The sequence below is a fragment of the Cervus canadensis genome, chromosome 7 (assembly GCF_019320065.1).
Source record: "Cervus canadensis isolate Bull #8, Minnesota chromosome 7, ASM1932006v1, whole genome shotgun sequence".
Taxonomy (NCBI): domain Eukaryota; kingdom Metazoa; phylum Chordata; class Mammalia; order Artiodactyla; family Cervidae; genus Cervus; species Cervus canadensis.
This window is the reverse complement of record NC_057392.1, coordinates 90,922,101-90,941,447: the sequence shown is the minus strand read 5'-3', so window position 1 is coordinate 90,941,447 and position 19,347 is coordinate 90,922,101. Positions and strand designations below refer to the sequence as shown.

At 39.0% G+C, this 19,347-nt stretch overlaps 1 protein-coding gene across 1 annotated transcript in view; it reads left to right on the top strand.

Annotated features, from left to right (window-relative positions):
* The window catches only part of RNF13 (ring finger protein 13), a 112,829-nt gene that overhangs the window by 14,064 nt on the left and 79,418 nt on the right, over positions 1-19,347 (top strand). The gene's annotated exons all lie outside the window — the stretch shown is intronic.

Genomic DNA, 19,347 nt, shown 5'->3' with positions numbered 1-19,347 from the left:
CTTGACTTTTTTCTTGTTTCTTGAGGTAAGCCTGTAATGCTATGAACCTTCCCCTTAGCACTGCTTTTACAGTGTCCCATAGGTTTTGGGTTGTTGTGTTATCATTTTCATTCATTTCTATGCATATTTTGATTTCTTTGATTTCTTCTATGATTTGTTGGTTATTCAGAAGCATGTTATTTAGCCTCTATATGTTTGAATTTTTAACAATTCTTTTCCTGTAATTGAGATCTAATCTTACTGCACTGTGGTCAGAAAAGATGACTGGAATGATTTCAATTTTTTTGAATTTACCAAGACTAGATTTATGGCCCAGGATGTGATCTATTCTGGAGAAGGTTCCGTGTGCACTTGAGAAAAAGGTGAAGTTGATTGTTTTGGGGTGAAATGTCCTATAGATATCAATTAGGTCTAGCTGGTCCATTGTGTCATTTAAAGTTTGTGTTTCCTTGTTAATTTTCTGTTTAGTTGATCTATCCATAGTTGTGAGTGGGGTATTAAAGTCTCCCACTATTATTGTGTTACTATTAATTTCCTCTTTCAAACTCATTAGCATTTGCCTTACATATTGCGGTGCTTCTATGTTGGGTGCATATATATTTATAATTGTTATATCTTCTTCTTGGATTGATCCTTTGATCATTATGTAGTGTCCTTCTTTGTCTCTTTTCACAGCCTTTATTTGAAAGTCTACTTTATCTGATACGAGTATTGCTACTCCTGCTTTCTTTTGGTCTCCGTTTGCGTGAAATATTTTTTTCCAGTCCTTCACTTTTAGTCTGTATGTGTCCCTTGTTTTGAGGTGGGTCTCTTGTAGACAGCATATATAGGGGTCTTGTTTTTGTATCCATTCAGCCAGTCTTTGTCTTTTGGTTGGGGCATTCAACCCATTTACATTTAGGGTAATTATTGATAGGTATGGTCCCGTTGCCATTTACTTTGTTGTTTTGGGTTCACGTTTATACCACCTTTCTGCATTTCCTGTCTAGAGAAGATCCTTTAGCATTTGTTGAAGAGCTGGTTTGGTGGTGCTGAATTCTCTCAGCTTTTGCTTGTCTGTAAAGCTTTTGAATTCTCCTTCATATCTGAATGAGATCCTTGCTGGGTACAGTAATCTAGGTTGTAGGTTCTTCTCTTTCATTACTTTCAGTATGTCCTGCCATTCCCTTCTGGCCTAAAGGGTTTCTATTGATAGATCAGCTGTTATCCTTATGGGAATCCCTTTGTGTGTTATTTGTTGTTTCTCCCTTGCTGCTTTTAATATTTGTTTTTTGTGTTTGATCTTTGTTAATTTGATTAATATGTGTCTTGGGGTGTTTCACCTTGGGTTTATACTGTTTGGGACTCTCTGGGTTTCTTGGATCTGTGTAACTATTTCCTTCCCCATTTTAGGGAAGTTTTCAGCTATTACCTCCTCAAGTATTTTCTCATGGCCTTTCTTTTTGTCTTCTTCTGGGACTCCTATGATTGGAATGTTGGGGCATTTCACATTGTCCCAGAGGTCCCTGAGGTTCTCCTCATTTCTTTTGATCCTTTTTTCTTTTTTCCTCTCTGCTTCATTTATTTCCACCATTTTATCTTCTACCTCACTTATCCTATCTTCTGTCTCCGTTATTCTACTGTTGGTTCCCTCGAGTGTTTTTGATCTCATTTATTGCATTATTCATTTTTAATTGACTCTTTTTTATTTCTTTTCGGTTCTTATTAAACATTTCTTGCATCTTCTCAATCTTTGTCTCCAGACTATTTATCTGTAACTCCATTTTGTTTTCAAGATTTTGGATCATTTTTATTATCATTATTCTAAATTCTTTTTCAGGTAGATTCCCTATCTCCTCCTCTTTTGTTTGACTTGGTGGGCATTTTTCATGTTCCTTTACCTGTTGGGTATTTCTCTGCCTTTTCATCTTGTTTAGATTGCTGTGTCTGGAGTGGGCTTTCTGTATTCTGGAGGTCTGTGGTTCCTTTTTATTGTGGAGGTTTCACCCAGTGGGTGGGGTTGAACGATTGGCTTGTCAAGGTTTCCTGGTTAGGGAAGCTTGCGTCGGTGTTCCGGTGAGTGGAACTGGATTTCTTCTCTCTGGAGTGCAATGGAGTGTCCAATAATGAGTTTTGAGATGGGTCTATGTGTTAGGTGTGACTTTGGGCAGCCTGTATGTTGACACTCAGGGCTATGTTCCTGTGTTGCTGGAGAATTTGCATGGTCTGTCTTGCTCTGGAACTTATTGGCTCTTGGGTGGTGGTTGGTTTCCGTGTAGGTATGGAGGCTTTTGGATGGTCTCTTATTACTTAATGTTCCCTGTAATCAGAAGTTTTCTGGTGTTCTCAGGTTTTGGGCTTAAGTCTCCTGTCTCTGGATTTCAGTTTTATTCTTCCAGTAGTCTCAAGACTTCTCCAACTATACAGCACTGCTAATAAAACTTCTAGGTTAATGGTGAAAAGATTCTCCCCCGTTAGGGACACCCAGAGAGGTTCACAGAGTTACATGAAAAAGAGGAGAGGGAGGAGGGAGATAGAGATGAGCAGGAGGAGAAAAAGGGGGACTCAAGAGGAGAGAGACAGATCTATGCAGTTGTCTGTTCCCAGAGTGTTCTCCTTAGCCCAGACACCCACAAAGATTCACAGAATTGGATTGGGAAGAGAAGGGGAAAGGAGGAAATAGAGGTGTTCTGAGGTAGAAAACGGAGAGTCAAAAGTGGGAGAGAGTAATCAACACACTCCTGAATAAAAATGGGAGCTGAATATTGGATTCTTAAATGTCCACAATTTATGTCACATACTGAAAAACAAAGATTAAAAATTTAGAGTAGAGGTTAGACTCTTAAAAATACAATATTAAAAACAAAAACACAAAAAATTTTAGAAATATATATGAAGTTCGGTTTTAAAATAGCTTTTTTTTTTGCAAGGTTATAGTGAAATGAAAATGAAAACTAGGGAGTAATAGAGGAGTAATAGAGGACTTTAAAAGAAAATAAGAGAAAAAAAGAAAAAAAAATTTTTTTTTCCTAATTAAAAATATTGTAAAAATATATTAAAATGAAAGTTAAGGAGTAATGGAGAGTACTAGGGAATTTTAAAAGAAAATAAAAGAGAAAAAATTTAAAAAAGGAAAAAAAAAGGTAAAAATATATCTAGGAATTTCTCTGGAGCTGTTGCGGTCAGTGTGGGTTTGGTTCAGTTTAAGATATCTCCTCGTTCCAGCTTACACTTCTTGATATCTATAGGCCCCTTCCGGTGTAGTCGGTGTTTTCTAGAGGGATTTTAATCTGTTGCACCGGTCCCTTCTGAAGCGGTTCCCTTTGTTTATTTGGCTTCTGTTTGCCGGTTTCTTCAGAGCCTCATTTCCGCCCTGACACAGGCGGGCGGAGGTGGTCTCTTGTTCAGGTAGCTAGTTAGGGGTCGCGCTGCGGGGAGGGGGGGGGCGCTGCTTTCCCCGTCTACACTGCTCAGGTTCCCGGTTGCTCTATATGGAGCGGGCCCTGCGTTGCGTGTGGTTCCAGTTTTCGGGTACTCCACAAAAGCGCGGACTCGGTTGCGCCTGCGTTTTGTGCCTTCCGCCCGAGCGGCTCAGGCACCCAGGAGCTTGACGGGCGCACTCTTCCCGGGTGCGGCGCGCCTTCTCCCCTCTGCGGCCCCAGCCTCAGTTTCCACCTGCTCCAGTAGGGTGCGTGCGCCTTGTGTTTAGCCGCGACCCTCCTGGCGGATGTCGACAATCCAGAACCTCAGGAAGTCTTTGGTTAGAAACTGGAGACCTGTTTGCAGTGTGGTAGGGGATTCTGTCTTTGGGGCCGAGTTTGCCCCTTTCCCCTCCCTCCTGCCTCCTGCCTCCGACAGGGATCAGTCCTTTGTTCTGCGAACGGCAGGCAGTGTGTTCGGGCGGGTTAATTTTCTCTCTCTCTCTTGCTATCCCACAGTTTAAGTTGCTATCTCACGAAAGCTCCCTCCGATTGCTCTCAGGGCCTTCCGCCCGGTCCTTACCCTAAGCAATGCCCGCCTGCTCCTCTCCGTTCTGCCCCCACTTGCTGGTGGCGGATGCGGGCCTCTGGGGTACTTTTCTGCTGGGAGTTGCTTTTAGGCACGTAATCTGTGGGTTTTATTTATTTTTCCTCTCAGTTAGGTTGCCCTCCGAGATTCGAAAACTTCCCCCAGACCCGCCAGTTTGAGGGTTTCCTGGTGTTTGGAAACTTCCTCTATTGACTCCCTTCCCTGGACGGGTCTCCATCCCTAGCTCTTTTGTCTCTCTTTTTATCTTTTATATTTTGTCCTACCTCCTTTCAAAGACAATGGGCTGCTTTTCTGGGCGCCTGATGTCCTCTGCTAGCGATCAGAAGTTGTTTTGTGAAGTTTGCTCAGCGTTCAATTGTTCTTTCAATGAATTTGTAGGGGAGAAAGTGGTCTTCCCATCCTATTCCTCCACCATCTTGGCTTCGCATTAATTTCTTTTAGTGGTCATTTGCCTTCTTTTTTACCTTTGTAAGCTGGATCACATAGGTAAATAAGAAAGTGGGAAGTGGAACACTGAAGAATTTTGATCTCAATGATGTATGATTATTGTGAATATTAATAGTATGGGATGTCCTTTTAGCATAGTGTTGAACGATTATCTACTTACACTATTGCACTCCTGGTATCAGATTACATACACCTGGTCATTATAATATAGATAAGAATATTTTATTTTCTTTAAGCTTGAAGAAAGGTGGGCATATTTATTTTTAAAGTTAATTTTTTTTGCAACTTAATTCTGATGTTTTGGAGAAAGGCTTAGGGATAAACCATATTTATCATTAAATCTAATTCAGAAATCCATGAATAATAAAAGTAAGGTTGGAATGGTGGTTGTTGTTTAGTCACTAAGTTGTGTCTGATTCTTTTTGTGACCCCATGGACTGTAGCCCACTAGCCCCTCTATGCATGGGAATACAGGAGTATTCAGTATACAGGCAAGAAAACAGGAGTGGGTTGCCATTTTCTTCTCCAGAAGATCTTCCTGACCCAGGGATTGAACCCACATCTCCAACATTGCAGGTGAATTCTTTACCACTGAGCCACCAGGGAAGCCCTTGGAATGGGAGCTGATTTGAATATGTGAATTATCATTTATATATGTTAGTTTACCTTTCTTAGTTTTCCTTGAAAGAGGATTTCAAATATTTAGCCTTAAAATTTCATTATGAACAATTTCATCTGTTCAAATTTCATATGAACAGTTTCAATCTCACACATAATTAAATAAGTGCAAATTTATACAGTAATTAGATGGTCTGAAAGGACTCGCATTTCATGATATGCACCTGTATTTGAATTGTAACTCCATTATTTAAGAGGTAAGCATCGTTGGGCAAGTTACTTAAGAAAGTGAATACTTTTTTTTTTTTTTTAAGAAAGTGAATACTTTTAATGTGCTTGCTATATCCTCAGTGCTGCTATAAGCCCTTAATGTTATTTATCTAATTCTCAGTTTCCTATATTTATGGAAAGATAGTAAGACCTTCCACCATCTGTTGATACTGTTGGGAGTATTAAAAGAAATAATGCATATTAAGTACATAGCCAGAAATTTTAAAAATCATTTACAGCTTATGTAACTTATTATCTAACACCAACAAAGATGAGAAAAGGATAATCAGTGTTTGAAATGTACATTTATTTGATAATGATAATTTATTATTTGATATAATAATTTATTATTATTATGTACATTTATTTGATAATGATAAATATTAATAGGAATATTCTCTCTGGAAAGCAATTTGGCTACATGTATAAAGTTTTAGATTGTTTCCTTGGCATAGTGATTCCACATTTAGGAATCTGTACTAAGGAAACAATCTGAAATATGGAAAGAGATTTATATTTATCATAGAATTATTTATAATTGAAATAGGTAGAGTCAACTTAATATTACACAGTAGAGGGATAGTTAGAGAAGGTCAAGATTTAGTCATATAATGTAACATTCAGCAGCTATTAACAAAATGTTCATGAAGAGTTTTAATAACAAGGGAAAATGATGCAACTTTGAGTAGAAAAACATACAAGTCATAATACAACAAGTATAAAAATGATAATAAAATATGGATTGGAAAAGAAACTGCTAGTAGTGGTTGGATCAGAGAAGTAGAACCAGTATGAGTGATGTGGGTGATACAGAATAAGGGAGTAGACTTAGGAACTTCTGGTATCTGATTAAGACGTGTATCAGTCACAGTGCTCTTGCTGTTGTGCCTTAATGTGTTGGGTGAGCTGGGCCCTTGGGGGTCAGCTGGGTGGCGGTGAGGAAGGAGAGCTGAAAGTGAGGCTGGGGAGCGAGGGCATGTAGGAACCTGAGGATGAGCTACAGCACGTGAGATCAAGCACTCATGTTATCTGTGAATGTTACCCTTTGGGTAATCCGTATTTTCTTCATATCTTCTGCTGAGCATTATTTTTAGTATTAGAAAAAATCATAAACCTTTTATTAGATAACAATATAATGAATAATGCGTAAGGATTAGAGGCTGATTACAGTGTCATTAACTTAAATCAGTAAATGGTGGGTTTACCAGGCCAAGAACTTTGATCTGCATTTTACAACTCTCCTCACAATCTTTGCAGTTACACTTCAAAAGCTGAGTTCAATTTGTCAGGTTCTGAGAGGAGTCACAGTGATTTTTATAGCTGGTAAATTTTCATTCATCTGTACTGCTAGTGTTTAGACAAGTCTCAAATAATTTGTTTTGAGCTTTGGGAGAAATTGTGTTGACTAATGTAAAATATGTATGTGTATATTTTAATTTGGAAATGATCTCATTTCCAGAACAGTACAGGAACCTTTTCTTTGTTTCCTTAATCATCTGAGAGTAAATTGTTAACCTCATATTCTGTACTCACCCAAAGTTTTAGTGTAAGATTCCTACAAACAAGGATATCTTCCTTCGAGAAATGACTGACTTGGGGGCTACAGCACGGAAAGTATAAGATGGGACAAGAAAATCTTGTGCCAGGAAACAGACGTGCCCAGACATGACGGCATTGTTGTTGGTTAGTCGCTAAGTCTATCTAACTTCTGCAGCCCCATGGGCTGTAGTCCGCTGGGCTCCGCTGTCCATGGGATTTTCCAGGCACGAGTACTGCAGTGGGTCGCCATTTCCTTCTGCAGGAGATCTTCCTGACCCAGGGATCAAACCCGTGTCTCCTGCATTTGGAGGTGAATTCTTCACCACTGAGCCACCAGGGAAGCTGGGGGTTATTCACTTAGGCCCAGTGTAATCATGAGATTTCCTGAGAGTGGACGAGTAGGAGTTTGGAATGAAGTGATATGGGAAGGAATCAATATACCATTGCTGGCTTTGAAGATGGGGCATGGGTCACCTGAACCAAGGAACGTGGGCAACCCCTAGAAGCTGATAAGCATAAAAATCAGTTGTTGCATAATTTAAAACATTTTGTTTTAAAACACACATGGATAATAGCCTAGATTAGAATAAGAAATTTGTGTGACTTTTGAAAATAAGTGATACGTCAAAGACTGTGGGTGCCTTTGAGACTCTGCACCAGTGGCCACAGTGAACACTCATGGCCATGGACTCCCTTTCCTTTTCCCTGTTATTAAGTGAGTGAAGCACTGTCTCACTTAAATACTGTCAAGAGCAGAAAGATAACTGTGTAAATTATCAATTCACTTTCTTTCTGCTCCAGATTCACCCTTCAGTACCTGCTCTGCAGTAATTTGGACTGGACTCTAACCATTTCTCGTTTACAAAGGGCATGATGTTAAGCTTTACTAGTTGCTAAAGGGGTCAGGATGCTGGCGGGGAAGGGATTTTTTCCCTTCTTCGTTTCCTAGTGTTCCTTTCCTAGTTTCCTCAAGAGCTGTGTGTGTCCTGTTCCCCCTGCCCCTTCCCCTGGGACACTGGGGACATCTGGTGGTGCTCTGCCTCAGCCACAGGCCCAGAGTAAACAGGCCCCCACTGGTCCTGCAGTCCCGGTCCAGACCTGCCTTGCCACGGCCCTTCTGAAGCGGACGCCAGGTACCTCAGGCCTTGGGCCTGCAGTGTCTTGACTCCTTCTGCACGCCTGTGCCCCAGCCTTGGCTTGCGTGTACCCAGGGAATTGCTTTCTGCAGTTCTCTTCACACGCGTACTCTGCATTCCAGGTCTTGTGCCTGTAGCAGTGTCCTGACCACCTCTGCACACTTGCTCGCCAACCTCCACACCTACACTCCAGAGACTGGTTTCCTGCTTGTCTGGCAGTGTTGGACCAGCTCTGGTTTGCACAATCTGGTGAAATTCTCTGTTTTCTTGTGAGCTGCAGCCGTGCCTTCGCCAGTGAAAAGCTCCAGGTTTGAGGAGGGGTCCCTTCTCCCAGGCTTAGTCTTTTTGGGTACTCTCCCTCAGCCTTACTTTTCCCATCAGAATTTAATAATTATTTTTCCTTAAAAAATTACAAATGGTTTTATTGATTTACAACTGGCAAATAAAACATTTAAAGCTTATGCTTTTGTTAGCTTTGACATATTTGTGTGATAGTGAAACCATTGCCATAGTGAAGTTAATGTTTTTGTTTGGTGTATGTTATATAAAATGAAATAAACTGGAGAAAGTTTATTTTGAAATGTGCAGGTAAATGTAAAGTAAAATCATGAGAGTCCCACCACCCAGAGTTTACACATACATGTTAACAGGTTGTTTTATTTCATAGTATTTATGCGTCTTAATGTAAACATGAAATATTTTTAACAGTAATACAGAAAAGAAGCCAAGAACCGACTCTTGGAGTGATGTTTTAAGAAGCAGTTGTTATTATCAGTGGGAATGGGATGTCTTGATCTGGCACCCCGTACTCTTACACCATTGATTTAGTGGGATAAATTCCATGTCCCAAACAGTGTATGGGGCATTGGGTATGCTCAGCTTTTTGTTCAGAAATTATACATAAATTAAAGGAAAAGGGTGGAATGGGAATAATGGATATGAGAATTGGTTCATTTATTCTAGTATTTACACACAGAAATTGAGTCCCCCTAAAATAGGAAACTGGAATTATAATACAAGTTACTTTTCCCTGCCGTGTTTTTGTTTTACTTGACAAGGTTGTTCTGAGCATTAGATGGAAAAACATTCACTTCAAATACTTGGCAGAGCTCTTATGTCAAAGTTAGTCAGTTCTCTACTGATCTGTGTATAGTGGTGATACTGATGTTTGTGTGAAGCATCATAAAACATTTTGATTCAGAAGATGGATATTTTGAAGTGTAGGTGCACTAGGCCTGAAGTATTGATGCAGGTATCTTTTAATATTTATTTATTTGGCCGTGCCAGGTCTTGGCTGTGGCATTTGAGATCTTCAGTTTGGGTTGCAGCATGTGGGATCTTTAGTTGCCGCATGTGAACTCTTAGTTCCCTGATCAGGGTGCATGGAGTCTGAGCATTGGAAGCTCACAGTCTTAACCACTGGACCACCAGGGAAGTCTCTGCTGGGCCTGATTTGATAACCTGGAAAACCATAATTTTCTAGGATGTTTCTCCAAACGATGCTTAAGACTCGAATGTTATGAAGGCAGTTCATTGTCAGTTGTCTTCCTTGCTCGCGCCCTGGCTTGTTGCTGGGGTTGGCATTGGCACTGGGGACAACAGTGGCGTTGAAGAGAAACATGTTTGTTTTTGTTTCCCTTCCTATTTCCCTCCCTCCCTTCTGTCTCTTCCTTCCTCACTCCTTTTTCTTGCTCTGATTTGACCCTCTACCCCACTCCTCTTTGACTTAGAAGAAGTTTATAAATAATGACTTGCTATAGTACTTGCCAATCTATAGTTGAGAACAGTGTTTTTCAAATTTGGCTTGATAATGTGGATTCACTAGGGGACATTTTTAAAAAGTAAAATTATAAGTCTTCTGTCTGACTCTCCAGGGAGGGACCTGGGAATATTTATTTTTACCACAAGCCCCTGGATGATACATGCTATAGACACATGACTAGATCCCATCTCACGTCCACTGAGTGAGAAGATAACAGCTCTGGGCTGAACATGTCTGGTTTTTAGTAGTTGCTTGTTGTTTGTTGATTTGGTGTGTGTGATCTTGATAGGCTTCTCCTTGCTAGCTTTCATAATATTTCCATGTCGTCAGAAAAACAAAGCAAAACAAAATCTTGTTTTAAAGACAAGCTGCTTTATTTTTGCTTTTTTTCCTTTTAAAAATAGAGGGAGATTTCCCTGGTTGTCCAGTGGTTAAGACTGCGAGCTTTCAATGCAGGGGGCACGGTTTTATCCCTGATTGGGGAACTAGGATCCTACTTAGAGCATTGTGTGGCCAAAATAATAATAATAATTTGATATTGTAGATACAAGAAAATGCAAAATCATTTGTATATGGCTTGAAGAACAATTATAATGCAAATTCCCATCTCATCACAGCCCAGGTTGAGATGTGGACTATTGCTGGCATCCCAGAAGCATCTGTTTCTTGGTCACACCCGCTTCCTTACCTTTCTTACCCTCAAGGTATCACAATCTTGATTTTTGTGATGATAATGTCCTCATTTTTCTTTACCTTTTTACCTCTTAAATGTGAATCTGTACAGAATATCTTCTGTTTTGTCTTTTAAAGAACTCCATGTGAGTAGAATCATAGTGTTCGCCTTCTTTGTGACTTGCTTCCTTCGCTCAGGGTTATTCTTATGAAATTCGTCTGTATTAGTCATACAGCTGTGATTTGTTTTCCTTAATGTAGGGAACTACATTATATGCCCATGCAAAAATTTAATTCTACTTTAATGCTTAATGCTCAATGAAGTTTATTATCAAAAAGGACAACTCATTGCCTATGTCTATATAAGGACAAGGGAGGTAATAGATTGAAGGAAGAACAGGACCTGACTTTCACCACTTAATAGTAGAAATATCCTTGATTATATTATGTCGATGTATTTTTAAATTGAGGTAACATTGATAATATAACATTGTTTCATGCTTACATTATATTTCGATCTCTGTACATACTACAGCATGCTCAGCACTGAAAGTTTGATTTTCATCTGTCACCCTGCATTTGACCCATTTTCCCATTTTGTCTTTCCTCAACCCCTTTCCACTCCAATAACTACTGATCTGTTCTCCATATCTGTGCATTTGTTTTATCTTCATTTGGTTTGTTCCTTTAGTTAGTTATAATCCACATTGCATGAAATCTTATAGTACTTCTCTTTCTCCATCTGACTGATTTCACTTAGCGTAATATCCTCAAGGCCCATGTGTCTGTTGTAGGTGGAAAGACTTTATTTTTTTTAGTGGCCGAGCAGTATTCTGCACGCTTACCAAATCTTTTTTATCCCCGTGTCGATAGGCATTTAGGTAGTTTCATATCTTGGTTATTGTAAATGATGCTGCAGTGAACATTGGGGTGTGTATATCTTTTTGAATTACTGTTTTCATATTCTTTGGATAAATATCCAAAAGTGTAGCTGGATCATATGGTAGTTCTCCTAATTTTTTGAGGCCTTTCCATATTATTTTTATAAATTGACTGCATTGATTTATATTCCCAGTAACAGTGTTTGAGGGTTCACTTTTCTCCACGTCTTCACTAACACTTATTATTGCTTGTCTTTTTGATAATATTCATTTCGATGGGTGTGAGGTGTTATCTTGTTGCGGTTTTGATTTGCATTTCCCTGATAATTAATGATGTTGATCATCTTTTCATGTGCCTTTTTGTCATCTGTGTGTCTTCTTTGGAAAGATGTTGCTTCATATCCTGTGCTCATTTTTAAATTGGGTTGTTTGGTTTTTTGCTCTTCAGTTTTCTGAGTTCTTTGCATACTTTGTATACTAACCCCTTATTAGATGTATGATTTACAAATATCTTTTCCCGTTTAGTAGATTGTCTTTTCATTTTACTGGTGGTTTCCTTTGCTGTGCAGAATCTTTCTGGTTTCATGTAGTTCCATTTATTTATTTTTGTTTTTGTTTCCTTTGCCTGAAGAGACACACTCAGAAAGATGTTGCTAAGGCTGATGTTAAGGTGCATATTGCTTGTGTTTTGCTTCTGTTGAATTTTATGGTTTCGGGTCTTACATTAGGTCTTTTTTTTTTTTTTTAATTAGTTGGAGGCTAATAACTTCACAACATTTCAGTGGGTTTTGTCATACATTGACATGAATCAGCCATAGATTTACACGTATTCCGCATCCCGATCCCCCCTCCCACCTCCCTCTCCACCCGATTCCTCTGGGTCTTCCCAGTGCACCAGGCCCGAGCACTTGTCTCATGCATCCCACCTGGGCTGGTGATCTGTTTCACCATAGATAGTATACATGCTGTTCTTTTGAAACATCCCACCCTCACATTCTCCCACAGAGTTCAAAAGTCTGTATCTTACATTAAGTCTTTAATCTATTTAGTTGAGTTTTGTGTGTGGTATAAGTTGGTGTTCTACTTTCTTTCTTTCTTTTTTTTTTTTTTGCATAGGGCGGTCTGGTTTTCCCAACGTTTGTTTATTTATTTATGGCTGTGCTGGGTCTTTCTCTAGTTGCACCTGGGCTTTCTCTAGCTGCGTCAGGCGGGGGCTACTGTTTGTGGCGGGCGCGGGCCCCACAGCAGGGGAGCTTGGGTGGTTGTTGTACCTGGGCTTAGTTAGTTGCTCTGCGGCATGTGGAATCCTCCTGGGCCAGGGATTGAACTCATGTCCCCTGCATTGGCCGGCAGATTCCAAACTACTGGACCACCAGGGAAGTCCTTTCCCAACATATATTTACAAGACTATCTTTTTTCCATTGTAGTTCTCTGCTCCTTTGCCATAAGTAATTGTCCATGTAGGTATGGATTTGTTTTGGGGCCCTCAATTCTGTTCCATTAATCTGTGTGTTTGGTTTGTTTGTTTGTTTGTTTGTTTTGGTGAATACCATGCTGTTTGGTTACTATCGCTTTGTGGTATCATTTGAAATCAGGGAATGTGATGTCTCCAGCATTGTTCTTTTTCTCAGGATTGCCTTGGCTTTTCATAGTCTTTTGTGGTCCTGTATAAATTTTAGGATTTTTGTTTTATTTCTGTGAAAAATGTCCTTGGGATTTTGATAAAGATTGCATTGAATCTGTAGACTGCTTTAGATAATATGAACCTTTTAATAATGTTAATTCCTTCAGTCGATGAGCATGGAATATATTTCCATTTATTTGTGTCTGCAGTTTCATTCAACAGTGTTTTATAGTCTTCAGTGTACAGGTCTCTCACCTTCTTGATTAAATTTATCCCTAGATATTTTGTTCTTTTTATTGTGATTGTAAATAGGGTTGTTCTCTTAGTGTCTCTTTCTGATAGTTCATTTTTAGTGTATAGAAATGGAGTATATTTTTGTATATTGATTTTGTACTCTGCACTTTACTGTATTAGTTCATTATTTCTGATACTTTTTTGGTGGAATCATGTCATCTGCAAATAGTGATGGTTTTACTTTTTCCTTTCCAGTTTGAATGCCTTTTATTTCTTTTTCTTGCTTAATTGTTCTGGCTAGGACTTCCAGTACTATGTTGACTAAGAGTGGCAAAAGTGGGCATTTTGTCTGATTCCTCATCTTAGAGGTATAGCTTTCAGTTTTTTGCTGTTGAGTGTGATGTTAATTGTGGATTTGTTTTTTATAACCTCTGTTATGTGGAAATACATTCCTTCTACACCTATTTTATTGAGTTTTTATGTAAATGAGTTTTGAATCTTGTCAAATGCTTTTTCTACATCTGTTGAAATGATCAAATGACTTTTATCTTTCATTTATTAATATCATGTATCACATTAATTTGCAGATGTTGAACCATTCTTGCATCCCTGAAATAATCCACTTCATTATGGTTTTAATCAATATGGTTTGAATATGGTTTTAAATGTTGCTGCATTCAGTTTGCTGGAATATTGTTGAGGATTTTGTATCTGTGTTCTATCTATCTATCTATTGGCCTATAACTTTTTTTGCATATGTGTGTTGTCCTTGTCTGGGTTTGGAATCATGGCACTTACTAAACAACGGGAATAGTTTGTATGAGTCCCAGAGGGAGAAACCTGTTTGCTAACCTCTTAAAGTTTTGGTTTATTTGTTTCATTTGTTTGAAAAATCAATTTGTCGTGGAATCTGAAAAAAGCTTGTATTGATTGACAGTAAAAGTAAAAAATCTTAGATGAGGCTTGCTTTTAGCTTAGATAACTTCATGTTAGAGATATTAGCTGGGCAACCTTCACCTCCTCTGCAAAGAACTATTGAGTATCTTATTTTTGCTTAAAAAGTTAAGCCCTGATGTTGTCAGTTTTTTCCCATTGTAACACTTTTGCTCATGACAGTGTCTCAACCATTTCTTTAAAAGAATTTAAAACTGTGCCTTATGGGAACTTAAATGTAGTATATGTTCAGTAGTTCTCAGTTGAACGCTTAGAAGTCATGTTATGAAGTTATTGATATATTCACTTGTATGAATTGAGAACGCTGTTCTGGAGGAAATGTTACAGTGTGAACAGCATGATGATGAGCACATTGGTTTTTAAATTTTTTTCCAAGTCTTCACTAAAATGTGATTTGGCTGTTAAACTTTACAGTAAAATAGTTAACTAGCTGTTTCAGATTTTTTTGTTAGTGATTTCTATAGTACATACTCTTTTGATGTGTTTTTGAAATATATGATACATTTTTGGAGAAAAATAAATTGAAATTAGTACCTATTAAATCATTTTTCAAACTAGGAAAAGATTACCATTATTTTAGCAGTGTGTTATTTTGGTCAAGTTTTTGAAATCCTAGTGATATGCAAGAATAGCTTGAGAACCAATGGAATATGAGCTTATTCAGAGGCGTTCTTATGGAGATGGTTAGCTGTTTTATTTGTGTTTTTTGGCACTGAGCTAGTTGATGTCAGATGTGACATCTTCAGAGTTAAAGGTTATTTGAAAAGCACATTCCTGAAAGTAATGTTGGTCTTAAACACTTTCTAAATTCATTCCCATCTGTAAAATTTAGAATGTAAAAAGTTTATAATGAATTTTTTATAGATGAGTTGCATGGTATTGTCACAAATTTAAATGTGAGGTTAGGATTTATTCTGCTGCTTGGGGAAGTTTTAAATTTTGCAACTAGCAGAGTAGCATTTGATGAGTAGCTGACATCTGTGCTCTTAAGCCATATGGATAATCACATGTAGCCTGGGTACTCAAATTCAGAAGGCCAAGAGAAAATTAATAGAATGAAGGATTGGTTCCTCAAAATGAAATTTGGTTAACAAATTACTCTTTTGGCTGTGCTGCCTGGCATGTGGGACCTTATTTCCCAACCAGGGATTGAATCCACACCCTCTTGCTTTGAAAGTGTGGAATCTTAACCACTGGACCACCAAGGAAATCCCTGGTTCCTCAAAATTAAAAACTTGTGCATTAAAGGACACTATGAAGAGTGGAAAGAAAACCCATGGAATTGGTGAAAATGTTTTTCAGTCGTGTATCTTACAAGGGAAATACATGCGGGACGTATAAAGACCTTTTACAGCCGAAGAGCTACTAGCGCCCAATTAAACATGGACACAGAGCAAGACGGGGGAGCGGCCTGAGTGCCGCTGACAAGCGATGGGGAAATAAGCTGTGTGTATGTGTATACAGGGGCTGTTGCTCAAAGCTGTGGTGTATGAATGTACAGTGGCTGTTGCTCAAAGCTGTGGTGTATGAATGTACAGTGGCTGTTGCTCAAAGCTGTGGTGTATGAATGTACAGTGGCTGTTGCTCAAAGCTGTGGTGTATGTGTATACAGTGGCTGTTGCTCAAAGCTGTGGTGTATGTATGTACAGTGGCTGTTGCTCGAAGCTGTGGTGTATGAATGTACAGTGGCTGTTGCTCAAAGCTGTGGTGTATGAGTATACAGTGGCTGTTGCTCAAAGCTGTGGTGTATGTGTATACAGGGGCTGTTGCTCAAAGCTGTGGTGTATGTGTATACAGGGGCTGTTGCTCAAAGCTGTGGTGTATGTGTATACAGTGGCTGTTGCTCAAAGCTGTGGTGTATGTGTATACAGTGGCTGTTGCTCAAAGCTGTGGTGTATGTATGTACAGTGGCTGTTGCTCGAAGCTGTGGTGTATGAATGTACAGTGGCTGTTGCTCAAAGCTGTGGTGTATGTGTATACAGGGGCTGTTGCTCAAAGCTATGGTGTATGTGTATACAGGGGCTGTTGCTCAAAGCTGTGGTGTATGTGTATACAGTGGCTGTTGCTCAAAGCTGTGGTGTATGAATGTACAGTGGCTGTTGCTCAAAGCTGTGGTGTATGAATATACAGTGGCTGTTGCTCAAAGCTGTGGTGTATGAATGTACAGGGGCTGTTGCTCAAAGCTGTGGTGTATGAATGTACAGGGGCTGTTGCTCAAAGCTGTGGTGTATGTGTATACAGTGGCTGTTGCTCAGCTGTTAAAAAGAATGAAATAATGCCATTTGCAGAACATGGACGGACCCAGAGATGGTCATACGCAGTGAAGTCAGTCAGACAGAGAAGGAGATCGTATTGCTTATATGTAGAATCTAAAAAAAAAAACAAATGAACTTATTTACAAAACAGACTCAGAGAACATATGCACGGTTACTGGAGGAAAGGTAGGGAGGAGGGATAGTTAGGGAGTTTGGGATTGACACGTATACTCTGCTGTATTTAAAATGGATGACCAACAAGGACTGACTGAATAGCACAGGGAGCTTTGCTCAATATTCTGTAACATTCTAAATGGGAGAAGAATTTGAAAAAGAAGAGATACATGTGTGTGTATAGCTGAATCACTTTGCTGTCCACCAGAAACTATCACAACATTGTTCACCAACTATGCTCCAATACAAAATAAAAAGTTTACAGCAAGAAGCTAATTCAACCTCCAGTAATGGGGATTCCACTAAATCTACTAAAGAATATGTGTACAGGTATCTTGTGGTCGTTATGCACCATGTTTTAGACCAGTAGTTTTCATTTTATATATCAGTCAGATTTGTGGAACCAATATATGAAATGATTTTAAAATATGTGAAAGGGGTGGAAGCCCTAGGGGGTCTCTTGAGGGGATGTTATGGTTCAGGGCTTGTGATTTAAACTTTTTTTGAACGTAGTAATGAATTAGGAAAATATTCACAAGGTAGTAAATGAAAATAATAGTTAACAAAACATGTATAGTGTATTCCAGTTTTGTTAAATATGCATATTTAAATTTGCATATAGCTAAAAGACTGGAAGGTTATACCTCAAAATATAGACACTGGTTATTCTTTTACTTGGTGATTATGAATGATTTCAATTTTTCTCTCATTTTCCACAATGAAATTAGAATTAGCTTTTGTAAATAGACTTTAGAAATTCTTGAATGTGTTATTTTGAAAAAGGCAATAAAAGCAAAAATGTATAGCCAAAACCTACTTGATGTTATTAAAAGCACAAACAGACACACACAGCCAAAGAAGTAGGTACCACGGAGACCACTGTGCCGTGAGCATTGGACTGACGTCCTTGAGTGCCTGTTTGAGCGTAGGTCCATTCCTCAACCTTTGGGACACTGGCCTTGGGTGTTGATGCCATTTTCAGTTGGGCTTTAGCATGTAGATCTCAGAGGCAGAGTGCCTGGGATTGGATACTGGCTCTGCTATCACTCATTGTTTGATCTTGGACAAGTTACTTAATAGGGCCTGAGTTTTTCCAACTATGAAATGACACCTTATAGTGTGTTGTTAGGGTTAGATGAGTTAAATTCAACAACATGCCTAGAGCAATGCCTGGCACTTAGTAAGTGGTCAGTTATAGTTGTTGGGATTATTATTATTCCTATCATTAGAGTTATTTTCCCTCTAAACTCTGTCTTCCTCTCCCTCCCCTAAAGTTAGCTGAGAATTCCAAAACTTTACAAGCAAAGTCATACTTCTTTCAGAGTAACTTTCCTAAATAGGCCTGTGGTCAGTATATTGTGTACTAATTCCTTCTAGTAAAATTTAGTCACAAGCGCAGTTTATTTTATAAGGATTTTTATGTTTTTATGGTGTGATTTCTGCCCAGAAATGGTATACTGTGTATATATAACGGGGGTCCCCAAGACCACCCCCAAGTTCACTGCCTCACTATGTTAGTGGGCTTACAGGACTCAGCGTATGATTAGTCGTGATCCTGACTTATTACAGTGAAAGGGTACAGAGCAGAATCCGCGAAGGGGAGGGGTGCATGGAGTGGAAGTCCAGAGGAAACCAGGTGTGAGCTTATGAGGGTCTCTGGAGTCACAGGGGATTTGCTTAGTCTCTCAGCAGTGAGTTAGGGTGACACATGGGGAGTGTCTACCAGGGAAGCTGATTAGAGATTCAGTGCCCAGGGTTGTACTGAGTGAGGGCTGTTCAGGTAGGCACCTTCCACCCAGCATGGACCAAACGCTCAGACTCCCAGAAGGGAAGCAGGTGTCCAGCGTAAACCACATTGTTTGCAGCGTGTAGACACAATGAGCTGTTCTCATCAGGGTCTGAGAGCAATCCTCCTGAAATCTAAGCTGTCAGATGCCAACGACCGGCCAGCCTTGCAAGCAGGTCTTTCTAAGGATAGCAGTCTCAGGCCTGCTGTGTTTAACTCTTCTCAACAGAGATATATTCTGAAAATGTATTTTACCTAAGACATTCATATCAATTAATCTATAAATCTTGAAAAGAGCTTTATTGAATTATATAATATACCATAAAATTTACCCATTTAAAGTGAAAACTGCAGTTATTTTTAGTAAATTTGTAGAGTTGTGCAATCATCAGCACAGTCTTAATTTTAGACCATGTTCATCGTCCTGAAAAGAAACCCCATTTCCATGAGCAGTCATGTCCATTCCTGTCTGTCCCCTGTCTCCCTCTTAGCCCCATCCCCAGGCAACCACTAATTTATTTTTGTCTTTGTTGAACAAATCTACACATTTAATGTATTTTTACCTTTATATCATTTCTGGTATTAATGGCTTTTGCAAGACAGTGGTTCAAAAATTATTAAAGGATATTTCTCTTTCAGTGTGTTTGAAAGAGTCAGAGTTTGAGTCTGTCTGGTAGTTTCTAAGTCTGAAGCCTTACAAACAGCAGTCGTCATCAGAATTGTTATTATATGAATTTGTGATATTTAAAGAAATAATTCATTATATAGGCTCTTGTCTTTGCAAACTTCATTCTCACCATTTAAAAAGTAACTTACAAAAAATAAATAAATAAATAAAAAGTAACTTACACTGTTGGTTGAGGCTTCCCAGTGAGAATTTTGATACTTGGTTACCATTTGGTTCTTTCATGGCATCTTTTTGCTGTAAGATAGATAAAGATTCATGTAGAAAATTGGATGAGGTTGGGAGAGGTAGCTACACTATTG